Source organism: Talpa occidentalis, unplaced genomic scaffold (genome assembly GCF_014898055.3).
Source record: "Talpa occidentalis isolate TD23 unplaced genomic scaffold, MPIMG_talOcc4v2.1 talOcc4.6, whole genome shotgun sequence".
In the NCBI taxonomy this organism is placed as follows: domain Eukaryota; kingdom Metazoa; phylum Chordata; class Mammalia; order Eulipotyphla; family Talpidae; genus Talpa; species Talpa occidentalis.
In genome coordinates, this window is record NW_023604972.1 from 56,622,807 (window position 1) to 56,640,024 (window position 17,218).

A 17,218-nucleotide genomic window follows, 5' to 3' on the forward strand; every position below is an offset into this window, starting at 1 on the left:
ACTTGTAAGTGCTTAATTAATATTTATTAGTTAGGCAAGAAGGACATTTTCATATGTAAAACATAAAGAAAACATCATTTATTACTTTCTTCTAACCTGAAAGGACATATTAATCTGTATTTATTGATATTTCCTTAGTGTCTATCCTCTAAAACAGAATAATGTTCTTTTACTCTATGACGTACTTATCAAGAAATAACATGAGATAAACTATTTAAATATAAGCAAAAGAAAGATTGTTTCTTTATAAAACACTCGAGTTAGATGTTGTGAACTGGACTTCTGAAGTGGGGTATGGGTCCCCAAAGGTTTCCTTCCCCTTGTCACACTGAACAAGTTGTGCACCTACAAGCAAAGAAACCAGAGCTGGTCTTTGAATCCTGTTCAAGAAGAAGACAAAGGTTCCATTGTGGCTTTTTTCTGCCCAAGCAAGAGTCTTGTAGCACAGGATCTGTTCCTGAAAGGCTGAATGGAAGGAAAGCATATTTGAGAACAGATGCTGGAATATTTAAGCTTTGTTGATAGAAGCTACAAGTGACAGGCCTGGTCTGATTGGCAAATATCTACTCTCCCTAAGCTATACAATGATGCCTTCTTTTGACTAAGACAATGAAGATGGCTTTGCATCAAAGAAAAAAAAAAAAGAACAATAACAAAAAAACTATTCTAGTATTACACTTGTTCACCTTCTTTTTATAAGTAGCATAATAGAATAATAGAACAGATAAACAAAGTCACAAAGACAGAAGATTCACAAACATAGGAAAAATGACAGAATAGTTCTTTAAAGAGAGGGTGGGAAATATTGAAGACTTTTATTAAAGTGGGGGTGGTGGGGAATGCTTAAGAATCAAAAGAAGTTTGTGTGAAGACCAACAAATGAGTATCAGTAATGCCTCTGGAAAAAGAATGTTACAAAAAAAATAAAAGAATGTTACAGAAATTTTAAAGTATGTCCATTAATTACAGAAATTCCACCATCATTAATTCTTTAGAATTTAAATATAAACATGTGTATACTATTGGGCTGCATTATTTATGAACAAATTTATATAAAACCTGTTCATAACGATGTCACAACAAATGTATCTAGTAATACATACAGTATGATCAGCTCATCACACAAAGTGAGTTTGATTCTATATAACCTTTATTTATTTATTTATTTATTTATTTATTTATTTATTTTTAAAGATACACTTTTTTTTTTCCAAATGTTTTTTTTTTTAAGATTGATTTATTTATTTATTCATACAAGCACTGGGTACAGTCAGAAGCGCGGGAGGGTGAGAGAATTCACCAGAGTCAGAGCAGGATGCAGAACAGGCAGAAGGACCGAAGTACACCGCTGAGGGGAGCAGTGGGCGGCAGGAGAGGTCAGCGCGCCATGTGGGACCCTCCTCTGGTGGCCGGGGAGCTGCCGGGGATCGAACCAGCGCTGCAGAGGCTGCGGGCAGCTTCGCAACCACGCGCTCAACCGCTGCACCACCGGGGAAGACCCTATATAACCTTTAATAGAAACATTAGAAATAAGGTATTGCTGGGCCTCCCCGGTGGCGCAGCGGTTGAGCGCTGGGTTGTGAAGCTGCCCGCAGCCTCTGCAGCGCTGGTTCGATCCCCGTCTGCTCCCTGGCCACCGGCGAAGGGTCCCACATGGCGTGCAGACCTCTCCTGCCGCCCGCTGCTCCCCTCAGCAGTGTACTTCGGTCCTTCTGCCTGCTCTGCTCCCCACTCTGGCTCTGGTGAACTCTCTCACCCTCCCGCGCTTCTGACTATACCCAGTGCTTGTATAAATAAATAAATAAATATTTAAAAAAAAAAGAAATAAGGTATTGCTGGTGTCTATAAATTTAGGATATAACAAAAGTGATTCAGACATCCTTAGGCAAAGGATGCTGTTTGTGTGTCCGCATATTCACCTGTTTTATAATTTCAAATATTTTTGATCCATGAGTTCAGAGGTTTCTCTTAAGGTTAATAAAGTAATATTGATAACCATTAATTAAATACTATAGGAGCAGGTTATAATTTAGTAAACATAAAGGACTAAATAATAAATTCAAGTAGCACAGGTATAGTTACAGTGACGTTCCTGCAAATCACCAATAACTTCTTAGACATTGACGATACCTTAGGCGCCTGACAAGCAGATCTATATGGATCCTTTTGCTCTTTCATCAGCTTCCATTATTTTTGTGGTAATTTATATTGTATCTAGTATTTTACTAAAATATGTCAGACTAATTACTTCTTTTTATTAGAATTGGTGAGAAAGTTTCAAAACTTCTCAGTGGTTGAGAAAACATGAAAGTTTAGGGAGGTCAGAATCCTCGTTCTGTAACCTTGGATGAGTGGCATACAAGATTCCTCTTCTATGAGAAAGCAGAACATTCCCATTTGGTATGATTTAGTGGATTATTCGGACAATAGCTCAATGATTTTTCTGTGTAAGTTAATGGCAATAGTTTCCCCAGACCCAAAAATGATCTACAATAATAAAATCATACCAGATAGGGAGTTTTACTTTCACATAGTGGGGCAAACCCCTTTACCCTTTATACTGCTTGCAGCAAAATGGAACAATCTACCAGTCAGAGTCCTGTGAGGATTTGAGACAGCTTGCACAGGGAATGACGCTATGTACATGATTAATAAATGGAATATCTGTTGGTTTGTTTTTTTCCCCTCAACTTTTTCTAGGTTCAGTCTGAAAATTGCAATGATTTTCTTTCTCAAAAAAATTTTTTGATCCAATTGTTATTGCTCTATTCCTTTAACAAATTGTTGATACGACATCCATGTTAAACAGTTCTGAGAGTAAGGGTTTCTTAGATGTGTACACAAAATCGATGAGTTTTATATATATATATATATATATATATAAAACTGTATATATACATATACACACATACATAAATACACATACATATATATGTAGATAAATATTCTATCAAATGTCTATCAAATGTCTTATTCTATCAAACATCTTCAACTTCAGCTGTAGTAAGGGTTTCATCAGTTCTCCTAACTTGTGTGGGGGCAACTTAACCAAAGACTTGATGGAGTTGAAGGAGACTTACTTTGAAGAAACACCAAAAACTCTCAATCAGATATTGGCAATAATGTTCCTTAAATTCCTTTTGGCAACCATGCCACTTGAGGTTTCTCATTGACTTTGTTCCATAGAGCACACATACTTAAAGTACCTCACTCAATCTTTTTCATAGTACCCCATTTTTCTACTCCTTTTTATTTAATTTAGTCCCTCAATAGTTTTTGTTTTCCAAGAGAACTTTCATGTTATATGTCATATTATTTTCCAAAGTCTTTAAGCAACAATGCCATTAAATTTCTATAAGAAGGATTAATTTAACTTTTTTTTCACTGAAAGGCAAAAAAAGAGCAAAAGATAGTTCAGTCAGTTTGATCTTAGAATGGGCACTGATATACCACCAGGATGCCCCTTCAGGACAGAAGGATTTCTTTCCTAGCTATTGGTAACTCCTATGTAAGTTCTGGAACTGGCTCAAATGAAGAGAATCTTCTGGAGCAGGGACTTATTCCCATTCTAGCGGTAGCCCAGACTTAGACACTCATCAAGGTACAGGTAAAAATGTCGTGGCCTCTCTCTTGAACTCAAGAACTTTGACTCGCTCTCTCAGCCTCAGTGCTCCCTGTGGGACCAGTCAACTAAGCTGAAATCGTTGCCATGGCAATGCTGCAGCGCCACCTCTCTCTCTGTCCAATCCTATGCTTTTCCTTTACTTCCACAGCATTAACCCAGAGACTATTCACTAATAAGCTTGTTAATGGACTTTTCATCTCAGAATCTACTTCCCACCCACCCCAACCTGTCACAGTCCCTAATTTATGTGGAGAGTCTTAAAAAAAAAAATTAGAATAAGAGAGAAAGTGTGAAAATGAAGAACCAAGAGCTTTAACACTTAAGAATAAAAATTTTATTTGTAACATCTTGGCAGTATCAATTTGGCAACAAGAGTGCAAATAACAAGAGACTGAGATAAAACAACAAAAACTAAATGATCCAAATAGAAACCTTTCATTGCATTACAGAAGTATTTCTCTGTACCAGTCAAAACAACATGTTAGGATTTAAATTATCTTTGTGCTTCCAGCAGTTTTGAAGTATACAGTGTTGTCTTTACACAATACAAATTTTTTAGTCCATTGGTTGCAAGTCCAAAGATTCTACTTCTTGAATAAATGTAGTTGCAGAAGATAAATGCCTAGTTATGAAAAGTAGGAATATTTTAACAAGCTACTTAAAAAAATTATTCCCCAAAGACATTGGCTGTAATAACCAATGAAAAATATTTCCTTGGTTTTAGTCATGGTAGGTTCACATCTGGCATTTGGTCAATCACTCATTAAATATTAATTAGCATTATTTATGCAATTTCAATGCTCCTTTACCCTTTTAATGGGAGAAGACATGAAGAAACAGATTTTCAAGGAACAGGTTCTTTCTCATCGATTGCAGTTTGTTTATCCAATTTAAGTAAATTTCTTTTTCTCATTTCCTTTTACCTTAAGCCTAAAATAGAAACAATAAGTTAAGTGTAAGGAGAAGAACTTTACTTCTCAGAATGCAATTTCCTTCCAAATAAAAATGTCATTCATTTAATTACTGTTAAGAGGAGAAATCACTACCCTGGTTTTGCATTTCTTGAGTTTATGTTTTCAGTTTTTTTTTTTTTTAAATCCGTGAAATAATTACATATAAAATAAATCTAAAACTGAGGCATTTTTATCTACAAATTTGACTCTTAAATATGTTAAGAGTTTAAAAATCATTCGGAAATATTTTTAATTTTTAGACTAGTAACATGCATCAGTTAAGTCATATTAAAACACACACACACATTTAAGTTGCTGTTATGTGCCAAGTCTTGCATACAAAGAATTTCAGAGGAAACACATGACTGCCTGCCTATTTAGCAGAAATTCACCCTCTAGTGAGGAGACAAAGAAAAAATTAGTAATTATACTGTAGTGAGAAGAACGCTATAAGGCCTCCCCGGTGGTGCAGCGGGTTGATTGCTGAAATTGTCCGCAGCCTCTGCAGCACGAGTTCAATCCCTGGAGGGCCGGAGAGATTCCCACGTGGCAGGCAGACCTTTCCTGCCCCGCCTGCTGCTCTCCTCAGCAGTGTCTTCGGTCCATCTGCCTGTTCTGCTCCCTGCTCTCTCTCTTGAATTCTCTCACCCTCCCGCACCTCTGAGCTGTACCCCAGTTCTTGTATAAATAAATCTTAAAAATAAAAGAGCGTTATAACGGACCTGTGCACAAGGAGTTGAGAGAAAGACTAATTCTGAAGAAGGGATCATGATCAGGGAACATTTGCTTATAGAGCCTTATTCATGCACAGATATGAAGTGAAATGAGGAAATAGACAGGATAGGGTGAAGGGACATATTCAAAGCTGCAAGTTGTGAGAGATGCTGGCATATCCTGAGAATGGTGTTTCTACATCATTAGGCAAAATATTGTGTGTGTGTCCAGGCACGTGTGTACATAGCAGCAGATATGACTGAATATGAATATAATAAGAAATTAATGAAGGATCTTGTATGCCTTATTAAGAATTTTAATGTTATCCTGAAATCTGTGGGGATTCTATGAAAGATATTCCAAGAATCTTAACCAGCAAAGACTGAAGCAAGGAAAGGAGGTGAATAGAAGAAATGAAAGACATTCTAAAACGTATTTTCGCTTGATTGAAAAACAGAGAATTGGAGGAAAAGAACACTGACTCTTAAGCAGCAGTGACGGGGAGGTAATCGTGGCACATTTCTGTCTGCTCTGGGCTGGGACTTTTGCTGACGTGAGCAGGAAAGGACAGAAAAGTCTCCACTCTCTGGCTTTTCTTGCGCATCAAGGCTGTTTGGCACATAGGAGTGAACAGGAAATTCCCAAGGCCAATTTTTATCGGTGTGATACCCATGGAAAAGGGAGGTTCTGGGGTTCCCTGGCCCACCTAAAGAAGGGTGGAGCTGAGCAGAGAGAAGAAGCTAGAAAAGGCTGGGAAATGAAAGGATGGAGGCTGGAAAAGGAAGAAGGAGAGAGAAGACTAAGACCTGGAGGGGGCACGTAGAACAAAAACATATGAAGAAGCTGCGCTTGCTTCTTGGTCTTGGACTGGTACCAGGGACTTGGAGGACGTGAACAGAGACACTTGAAAGAGACACTTGAAAGAGACAGAGACATGGCTCAGAGATCATGGGAAGGCTGACAGTGGCCAGCCTTGATCTTATATTTTTATTTAGCTCTTTTCCTTCCAGACTTGCCTGGCCCCTTCCATACCTTTCCTGTGGGTCCCCACCAGAAGGTGCCTTAGACTTGTGGCAAGCGTTAGGGTCTCAGCCATCCTTCTTTGGGCCAACTCTGTTTGGTTGGGCATTTACCCATCAGGGAATAGGAAACATTGGGTTTTTAATGGGAAACTATTTTAACTATATTCTTTCTCATCCCTTTTCTCTATTGCACACTAGCTGTATTAAAGTTCTTTTCTATTGAAATGTTTTGTTTTATGTGGCTGTAGGGGAAAATGGTTTTTCAGGCTATTCTGTCCTGCCACCATTAGGATTGCCCTGCTTGATGGGGCACCCACCTGCAGTTGTTACATTGTTGTAAACTGTCTTGTTTACTTCTGGGGCCATGGAAGGATTATTGAGATAGTCACCAGTAGAAGCAGAGGCAAGAGGGGAGAGGCAGGAGAGAGAAGGGGAGAAAAGCTAGAGAAGCCCAGAGTGAAGACTTGCTGGGGGCAAGGAGGCCTACGAGCCTCCTGACCCCCCAGCACCCCTGCCTGCCGCATACCTGTTTGCCACACTACATGTAAAAGCTCAATAAAAGCCTGAGAAAGCCACAGAGGGCTCCAGGACTGTCCTCTACCCATCTGCCGGATCATAGAAAACCTGCTCAGTGGTCATCCTGCCGCTACAGTGGCGAATGGCAGAACTCATTTAGAACAGGCAGGATGGGGGTCCTGGGGTGCCTTTCATTCTGCTGGCTAACAATTTGGGTTTTAAACAATTACTTGGGTGAACTCAAAATGTTTCAACTACTACTCTACTATTTAGAGGTTTTTAGAATCAGAAGATTTTTTTTTTTTTTTTTTTTTTTTTACTTCACTCATGGGAGCACAGACAGGCAAGGGAAAGCCGGCATATTTCTTGTACTACTGTGGACAGGATAAAAGAAAACCTACCAAAATGAAATCACTAGGTGTGTCTCTACATCTGCATGCCTGAAAGCATGTGCTCACACCTATCAGGACAGGCAGTCTTACCTCAGATCACACCAGCTGAGCATTATCTGAATAGCCTTGTTGTAGCCATTCTGTCTTTGATTTTCTTTGTATTTTTCTGAATCTACAAATATCAAATCAGATCTATTCTTTATTTTTCCTTATGATGTGATCTATTTATTTTGGGAAAGAAGTGAAGAATATTCAGTCCTCTCTAGGATATCACTATCTCAATCAAACATTTGAAGATTATTTTGGAAATAATACAAAATCTGTACTTTAAGCTATTTGGAATGTGCTACAGATAAATGTGTTTGTAGATTACATAAAGTTTTCTCAAAAAGATCAGCAATTTGGGGTTAAATATATAAACCTGATTTGTCAAATATAGTCAAACCTGTCTTCAGACTTCATTTCCTATAGTCACTATAAAACATCTTCTTATTAAGAATTAAAGAAAACTGAATAAAGGGTAAGCTTACATTTTGTTTCTCTTTCCTGGCGATCTGATTTTAAAATGAAATTCAGATGATAAAAAAATTAACATTAATGTAAAAAAAAAGGGGGTTAATTTGATGTTGCCATTGGCACACTGCAGACCAAGGAATAGCTCTAAATTTAACCTTTTTGAATTTCACATTCACTGTGTCAAAAGGGGCTTTAATGTGGAGGCTAGTAAGATCATGACTGTGGAATGTGTTAAGCTCTTTTATTTACAGAGAAATAAGCAAATGTGAGATTTTTGTCATCATTATCATTATCATTGGCTTCAAGGGGAATTTGTCTTTCATAACTCAGTGGGTGAAAAAAAAGATAAGAACGTGGATGCTGGTTTTCAAATAAACATCAGGGTCATAAATTCAAGGAGAAGGTAAAGAAACAAAGAGAAAATCACCCTTTCATTGATTTCATTGATACATAAGTGATGAGTACCAGCTCGAGCAAGACTGAATTCTAAATAAACTACTAGGTCAAAACAAAACATACATTTTTTTCTTTGACGTTAAATTCAAAAGACAAGCAAATTCGCTCTGAATGTACTCAACAGTTTTTCTTAATCCATGTGTTAATGGAATTTTCCTAATGTTTAATGTTGCCTATATGAATGAAAATATAGCAGATGACTTCTGTTCCATTAATCTGAACATAGCTATTTGGTTCTAAGAAGTAACATCTATAATCTTCCATTTTGAAATGGATGGCACTATTGAGAAGAAAATCTTAGTCTTCTATGATTGTTGGTACTATAGAAGTGAAATCAAAAGTGACACATTTTAAACATAGCTTAATATTTGTTTTTTTTAGCACAACCGAGAGCAAAAAGACAAATCTGTCTAATATCTAAAACTGCTTATTGAAATGTAAATCACAGCAAGTGACACATGTAGTAGTACCTAAATGGACAAACAGTAGAAAAAATAAAAATGTATCACCTCTGTACATCCATTTGTCTTCTGACAGCATGAGTAAAACTTAAGTCAGATGCAATTAAATGGACTGCGACTTTAACAGTGACTTTTGAACTGCTTGAATTAGCACAATCAATCCTCATGAATTAAGCTATCAGTGATCTATGATATAATTAAGTTCCATAATCAAAAAATGCTACAGTGCATGCAGTGTCACTTGTGCTCTTTCTAACACTGAATTTTAACTACTGCTGGCTAACTCTTCCTGCAGGGTTGTGTAAAACTCCATCTGGCACACTAGACACTAACATTATGAAACACGGTTACTTTTCCATTCTTCAATTTAGGCTGACATCTGGTGGTCTAGGGAAACGACTAGTAATGCTTCCGAATGTAAACCAACTCATAATGTGGCTTTTTAAAATAATTTTTTCACTTTTCCCTTTGTCTTTTTGAAGTGCTTGAAATTGCAACCAAGCCAGTTAATTACATGGAAATTCACACAGCATAACAATTTAAATGCAGAACAACAAGGGTGAAGAAAGTGACCTTCATGTGATGAATTATATACATATAAGTATATTGAACTCTGTAGTGACTTAAAAATCATAAATAGAAAGAACCATATATTGGTCAATTAGACCCACTCAGAAAGGGTACTAATTTAATGGCACCACATTGGGAATCATAATGGGAGTGTGGTACATGTAAGATTCCCTTCTTCCTTTCTTCATGTCAGACTAGTTGGTGGAAGGGAAATGAAGAGAATGAGGGGGAGGGGTAGAAAGAGCTAATGTGTATAGTCAGAAAATGATGTTTAAGCAGCCATGAGGTGGTGTTAAAATGCTTTTATCTTTTCTTTGGGAGGAAGGGGGCACTCCCACAGTAAGTGGCAGTCCAGATGGCACAACACATTGGGCAAGAAGCAGAAGCAATTCAACTCCCCCTACTCCTAGGATTTAAAAAAAAAAAAGCTCCCATTAATTTGCTATGGTATGTTTCACTAATTACCAAACATAGAGGAACAGAATGATGCACTGTTGGCCCTATGACTTTCATAACATTTGTATTATTTACTAGCATGGTAGAAGCAAAAAAGAAAAATAATCCTTTGATCTTTCACACTTTCAGTGGTTAGCTATATCATGAAGAGGAATACTAAATCTTCATAAATGTGTATTTTTCTGTTTGATTATTATTTTTCTCTGTGTGTGTCTTGTAAATCTGATTGTAAATAGTATAGGAAATCAATGTGATGCATGATTTAATGTCTTTGTCCTATGTCCATAGATCTGAAACATTCTAAATTGATAGAATTATAGAAAAAGATCCCTGTTATGAAATACAACTACAAACAAAAACAACAATAACAATAACAATTTTAACTTTGTCCCAGAAAGACCATTGGGAATGTTTGGTTTGGTCTCTATTTCCACTTAACCTTGTGTCTGTGAAAAGGTTATTGGAAGTAGTGCCAATTACATTGGTACTTTTGAAACGTGTCCAGGTCCTCTAGGAGGTAGCCTCAAGCTGCCAATACCTAATCTCATAAAGGTCACGGAAAAGTTCAAATGAAATGGCTTTTAGTTACTATAAAATTCACTTGAGTTGAAATGAGTAAACCAAAGTTAAAATGTTTCCACATGCTCTTATCACCTGTTATTTTTTTTCTTTAAGAGTGAATTTCTATTCTATAGCTCCAGATCTTTCAAGAAAGATTTATTTTCTTCTAATAAACTTATAATTAATATATAAGCTTTTAAAAAAGGAGAATGAATACATGTCTATAAGAAAAATTTCTACAACATACTTTCAACTGGAAAAGCAATATCATTTTAGTAGACTTTAGTAGCCCTCTTTCTTTTTTAAAGATTTATTTATTTATGCATATAAGAACTGGGGTGTAGACCAGAGGTGCGGGGGTGGGAGCGTATTCACCAGAGTTTGTGGGGAGCAGAACAGGCAGACTGACTGAAATACACTTCTGAGGGGAACATGGGGTGTGGCAGGAGAGGTCTGCTTTACCATGTGAGTTGCTCCTTGGCCGGCCGGGGATGGGACTCATGCTGCAGTTGCTGGCAATAGCTTGATAGTGCTGTGTCTTTAACCTTTGTGCCAGCAGAGAGGCCCCTAATAGCCCTGTTATATTCATTCACAAATTTATCTCCCCCTTTTTCTCCCTGAGTTATTCATTTCTTCATCTCCCCTTCTCTTATAAATAACTTTTATTAACCTTTTGTGTGTGCCTGCAGTTTAGCATTAATAAGTCCCTTTTAAGCACGCCAGTGAGGCCCCACAGTCATGCAACACGTTTCGTATTGGGGTTGCCCTGTAACACAAAGACTTTTATACATAAGTCTCAAAAGTGTTTCTGTATGTTCTTGCACCAATCCTCTATTCTGAGGCTTCCATTGCCAGTAACCGACATGAAACTTATTCATTAGTTCTGCCAATGCCTCTCCACTGCCATCTCTGCTATCAACTCCTCAGTCAATGAACATAAGCCGAGTAGGTCCATTGTCAGTTCTTGCAGACAGTAAGAGAATTTGGAGAGTTTGGTATATTTTGCAGTCCTTCAATCCTGAAACAGAGAACCATATATACAGGCAGACAGACAGAAAGCAAGAGATACTCCAACACTGAGAGAGGCAGAAGAGCAACTCTACTGCCCAGCCCTCTTCACATTGTTTAGTGCCCATAGACAAACAACCAATACTAGGTTGCAAATGCAAGGACCATCTGTTGTTTGCTAGATGTGCAATTGTGGAAAACATACCATTTCAAGGTATGGGCAGTCTATTGTGTGGAAAAATAGCCTGATTTTCTCATTTTTCTTACATACCTCTATCACCAATCCTTCCTAATCATTCCTTCTTTCTTCCCTTCCATCACTCCTTATCAAGGAAAATTTTCTTCTAATATATATAACTGCTAAGCTATGATTGGACATGTAGTTCCATGTAATTTTTTTAATATGCTACCAAAGGTGAAAAATACAGAGCACTATCAGAAAGTAGCAGGATACTATGAAACGTTGCAGGCAAGATTCAAGAACTGGATCTTTTTCTTCCTAGTGAGGTAGACCTGTAACAGGATCCCCGTGGTTCCGGGATCGTGGTGCCGTGGCTGTGCTGCTGGGCTGCCTCAGCAACCAGATACAGCAGAGCTTGCCAAGCTCCACTACACCCCACAATGACACCATCAAAACTGGTGCAGGGTGGATTTTCAAGCATTTGCCAGGCTTGGATTTTGAAGATGTGCGGGTAAGGTTTAAACCTGAGTGGCAACATGCAACTTTGAAGCCAGCACAGTTTATAAATCAAACTAATCGTGTTTGAGCTCATACCAGCATCAATCAAGTCTTTGATATGGCACATTTTTAAGAATAGGCCAACCAGGTCTGAAAGGTGTGAACCTTGAAAGGAATATAAGCCAGAGGGATTCCAACTCAGACCTTTGCTTTAGAGACTTAGTCCTTGAGACATTCACTTCTGACCTCCAATTCAAACCACCATCTGATTGCTGGTACCAGATCCTGTCCCACCTTTGGCTGTTATCCTGTGCCCAGAACCTCTAAAAAGCTGCATAGTTGGTATCTGATCCTCCACATTGCTGCCTGCAGACTGACATTGACCAGTTCAGTCTTCAATTGCTGCTGCTGGTTGCTGTGGTGCTACTACAGCAGTACCACATGTGACTATCTCCAGCCTCCAGCCGCCACTATAAGTTGGGTCCTGGCCTACCACTTAATGGCATGCCACCAACTTAAGGCTCTCATCAAAGTGACAATAACATCTTGCAAGCAGCATGAGCAGATTTTGATTTGGACCACTAGACACTATCTGGGGTAGGACAGATGGCCATTTATGGACTTAGAAACTTTCTCCTTTTTTTCCCCATTTTTTCCTTTGTTAATATATCTTGTTTGTTGCACTCTGAGCCTGAGTCATGTCTTGATATTGTGAGCACATGGGTGAGGATACATGAACAGTGATATTTCTCCCAGCTTTGCATGGTTTCAGAACTAGATTATTTTTAGTAGACAGTTTAATTGGTATTATTATTGCTGGATAGTACTCTGATAATGCTGCTAGAGATTATTTTTCATAACTACACAGACCCATTTTTGAAACTTATGAACAGGTGATAGCCATAAAATACATGATAGACAAAATTTAAATGTCAAATTATAATAGTTGTTTCACTATAGCTGTTATTAATTTTTTCTCTACTATAAGATAAGAAATATTGGTCATATTATAAATATATCACCTTTCTGTAGATATAAATAGTAAATGTAAATAGTTAAAAAGGACTAGTAATGTGGAAAACTTTTAGAAAGTAGATTTAGTAAACTTTATTGACAATTATCAAAAAAACCCAAAAATACTGAAATTCATATTGAACCACTAAATCTCTCAAAGAGCCAAAGCAATTCATACAAAAAAAAAATTAAAAGAATGGTGTTACTACACTCCCAGACTTTATACTGCAGGCTATAGTAATACTAGAGTAAAAAAAGACACACAGTCCAATGGAATAGTATTGAGAGTTCATAAATAAACTCACATGTACATGGACAATTAATCACCAACAAAGGAGCCAAAAGTATACCTTTGAAAAAGGAAATTCTCCTCAACAAATTGTTTTGGGAAAACTTGACGAACACATAGGAAAAAATGAAACTAGATCACCATCTCACAAGTCACACAAAATCAACTCAAATTGGGCTTAAAACTTGACTATAAATAACAATAGCATAAAACACATTGAAGAAAACATGGTCAAAACACTCCATGATAATAGCTTCAGTGATGTATTCATGGATTAGTCTCCAAATACAAGAGAAAAAATATAAACAAGTGGGACTACATCAAACTAAAACACTTTTGTTCAGAAAAAAAAACTATCATTAAAACAAAAAGACACACTGCTAAATGAGAGAAAATGTCAGCATATTGTTCATCTGAAAGGGGCTAATATCCAAAAATCTATAAATAATTCATACAAATCAACAAAAATAAAACAACACAATCAAAAATGGGTAGAAGTGCTAAGTAGATACTTCTTTAATGAAGAGATACAGATTTCCAACGGATCTATGAAATAATGGTCATCATCACTTATTATCAGGGAAATGCAAATCAAAACCACAGTGAGATGCCACCTCACACCTGTGAGAATGGCCCATATCACAAAGGCCAGAAAGCACGTATTTGGATTAAAGGAAACCCTTATACACTGTTGGTGGAAATGTAGAATTGTACAGCCCTTGTGAGGCTTCTGAAAATATTATAAAAAGTTTTGTCATATGATCTAGCAATTCTACTCATAGGCATATATCCACTGAAGAATGCAAAAACAATAATATAATCCTGTATTCATTGTAGCACTATTTATAATATCCAACCTATGGAAGCAGCCTAAGTGCCTCAGTGTGGATTAAGAAGATGTGTAAATATAAACAATGGAATTCTACTCAATGATAAAAAGAAAAGGAACTCTTGCCATTTGCAGCAACGTGGATAGACCTGGAGGGGATAGTACTAAGTAGAAAAAGACTGAAGGAAAAAGACAAATACTGAATGGTATCAATTACCTGTGTAATATAGAAAAACAAAAACAAAAAAAGGGTCAGTTAAAAGCAAACAAGTAACAAACCTTAGAAATATGACTGCAGAATTGAGGCTGTCAGAGTTGGGGGGAAGTGGAGAGTAGAGAATAGAAGGGGTCCAATAAAAATATGGTGAGCCCATTGGAAGCACATGGATGCTTACGTGGTAGGCATTGTACAGTAACATATATCTAAAGAGATTTGAACCTATACCCTACTTAAGATATAGCACTGTAAGCTGGTGTTATCTCAAAAGAAAAATGATACAATCTTTTAGAAGCATTAAAGAACGTTTATAATTGATAATACAATAATGTTTGAATACCATTACTTTAATTCAATCTAATATTAGTTCCTAGATATTAAAGGTCCACTCCAGAAACTTAGAGCCTTTTCCAATTCTAGCCATTGATTCTACTATATACTTTCAAGTCACAGGGGCCCTGGTTTGAGACCAGGCTACTGTGCCAGTCTGTGTGGATGGCATACACACAAGGTGGTTCATCTGAGCAAGCAGATTCCAATTCCAGATGGTGAGCTAGTGTAGACATGGAGATTAGATGCCTCTTTTGTCAGGCAGCCAAGAATTCTTAGGAAGGCCCGATATTTGTATTCCAGGAAAGAAAGAGTTGGATAGAGGCACCTATCATGTCTACTAAATTTTTCTTGGTACTGAGGGAGCAATTGCTCCTTTGTTGAGAGGCTGCATTTTTGTTGTTAATGTTGTTTTTTTTTTTTTTACCCTTATAGTTATAGCAAAGATTAAAATGGTTGACATTGGTTTATCTCTTTTAAGAGTCAGTGCTTTTCCTGCTTAACTGTCTGTAGTTCCAGAAGCCATTCTGAATAAGAACATGTATACCAGGAAGCAGTTTACTTGATCCATTCCTTAAAACTTTTCCTTCTAACTTCTTTTATTGGTAGATGCCCACATGGCATTATGGGAACCAGAACCCAGAAAGTGAGTTAGTCAAAGGTGAATTGAGCCTTCCTGAATGTGGGGCTTTTTTTTAAAGCACTGTTTACTGCTTAAACCTGCTTTAAATATTTATGTGACACAGTTTGTAAACATTTCTTTCTCTTCTCACATATGTAAACTGGAATTTTCATTATTAGAATAATATTTAGTTGATGATTTTTTTTTTTATTTTACAAATAAAAAGTAGGCACCTACCACTACACTGGGCACTGGAGATAAAGCATAACTAAGTAATCATCCAACCAATAGTATATGATGAGATAATATTTCAATAAATGTACACAAAGAACTAAGAAGTGGAAAAGGATGATTATGTCTAGGTACGAGAGGGAGTCAGTGAAATTAAGACTTGGGGAATGACTGTACTTAGTATAGTGTTTCATAAAAAAGAATGAAAAACACGATCTGTGAAAGTAGTAGAGACAAAGTCAGCATATGGAGGAGAGTGAATGATTGCTTAAATAATTTAAAGTTTTGGGAATCTGCTGAAAGAAGTTAGCAAATAGTGTGATCATATTTCTTGCAACATGGAAGATAAATTTGAATGCTGGGCAGTTCTAGTGTAATCAGCATGGGTAATCTCTGTAGTCAGTTGGGGCTGCTGGTGCAGGATGATCTCACAAACATGTCTGGCCCTTGGAGGTGTGCTTGTTCTTAGGGTATGCAGTTGAGGTAACTCATGTCAACCACATCTAAGAGTATCCTGTCCTTCTCCCCCAGGAGAACAGCCTGGGGCCAGGGAATCCAGAGCAGTAAAAATATCAAACACCACAGAGCACTTGCTGTTCAAACCTCTACTTAACTTACATTTGTTATTGTATTGTATCCAAATCTAGAGTCAGTATGAGAAAGAACAATTGGGGGCCATTACTACAACAATCTTCCATAAAAGGTGTGCATTGTTGATGGTGACAATTATGGTAGATTATCTTGTTTAAAGTAGTAGCAAGAAAACATTTAATATTGCAACATTCATGAGTGACATTTTGAAGAAAAGGCAAACATGAAAATCAAACATTTTTAAAGGAAATTATTCTTCAGAGAAACCTGTTACTAAGAATATCTTCTATTTGTTGACTAGCAAATGATTGACATACATTTTATAACTTAATATCTACAGAAAAGCTGCTAGGTAACAATTATTCCTCCTTTTGCAGAAATTTAGTTTGAGCTTCTGCACAGCAAGAGACAATAACAAAAACTAAGAGAAACCCCACCAACTGGGAGAACATTTTTGCACACAACACTAATGATAAAGGACTGATCACAAAAATCTGCAAAGAGCTGATTAGACTCAACAACAACAAAGAAAATAATCCTGTCAAAAAATGAGCAGAAGAGCTAAAAAGAAACTTCTCTGAAGAGGAAATACAAATGGCCAACAGGCATATGAAAAAATGTTCAACATCACTTGTCATCAGGGAAATGCAAATCAAAACTACCATGAGATACCATCTTACACCAGTGAGAATGGCACATATTAAAAAACTAGCTTCAACAAATGTTGGCAAGGTTGTGGAGAAAAAGGAACTCTCCTGCACTGTTGGTGGGAGTGCAAACTGGTCCAACCACTATGGAGAGCTGTGTGGAGATTTCTGGAACTACTAAACATAGAGCTCCCATATGATCCAGCAATTCCACTCCTACGTATTTACCCAAATGACACAGAAACATCAACTCCAAAGAGCACTTGCACCCCTATGTTTATAGCAGCACTGTTTACAATAGTTAAACTTTGGAATCAACCCAAATGCCCAAAAATAGATGACTGAATCAAGAAGATGTGGTACATATACACCATGGAATATTACTCAGCATTCAAAAAAGATAAACACATGCAATTTGCAGCAACATGGATAGCGCTGGAAGGGATCATGCTCAGCGAAATAAGCCAGAAAGAAAAAGAAAAATATAGGATGGTCTCACTCATAGCAGGAATCTAGAAA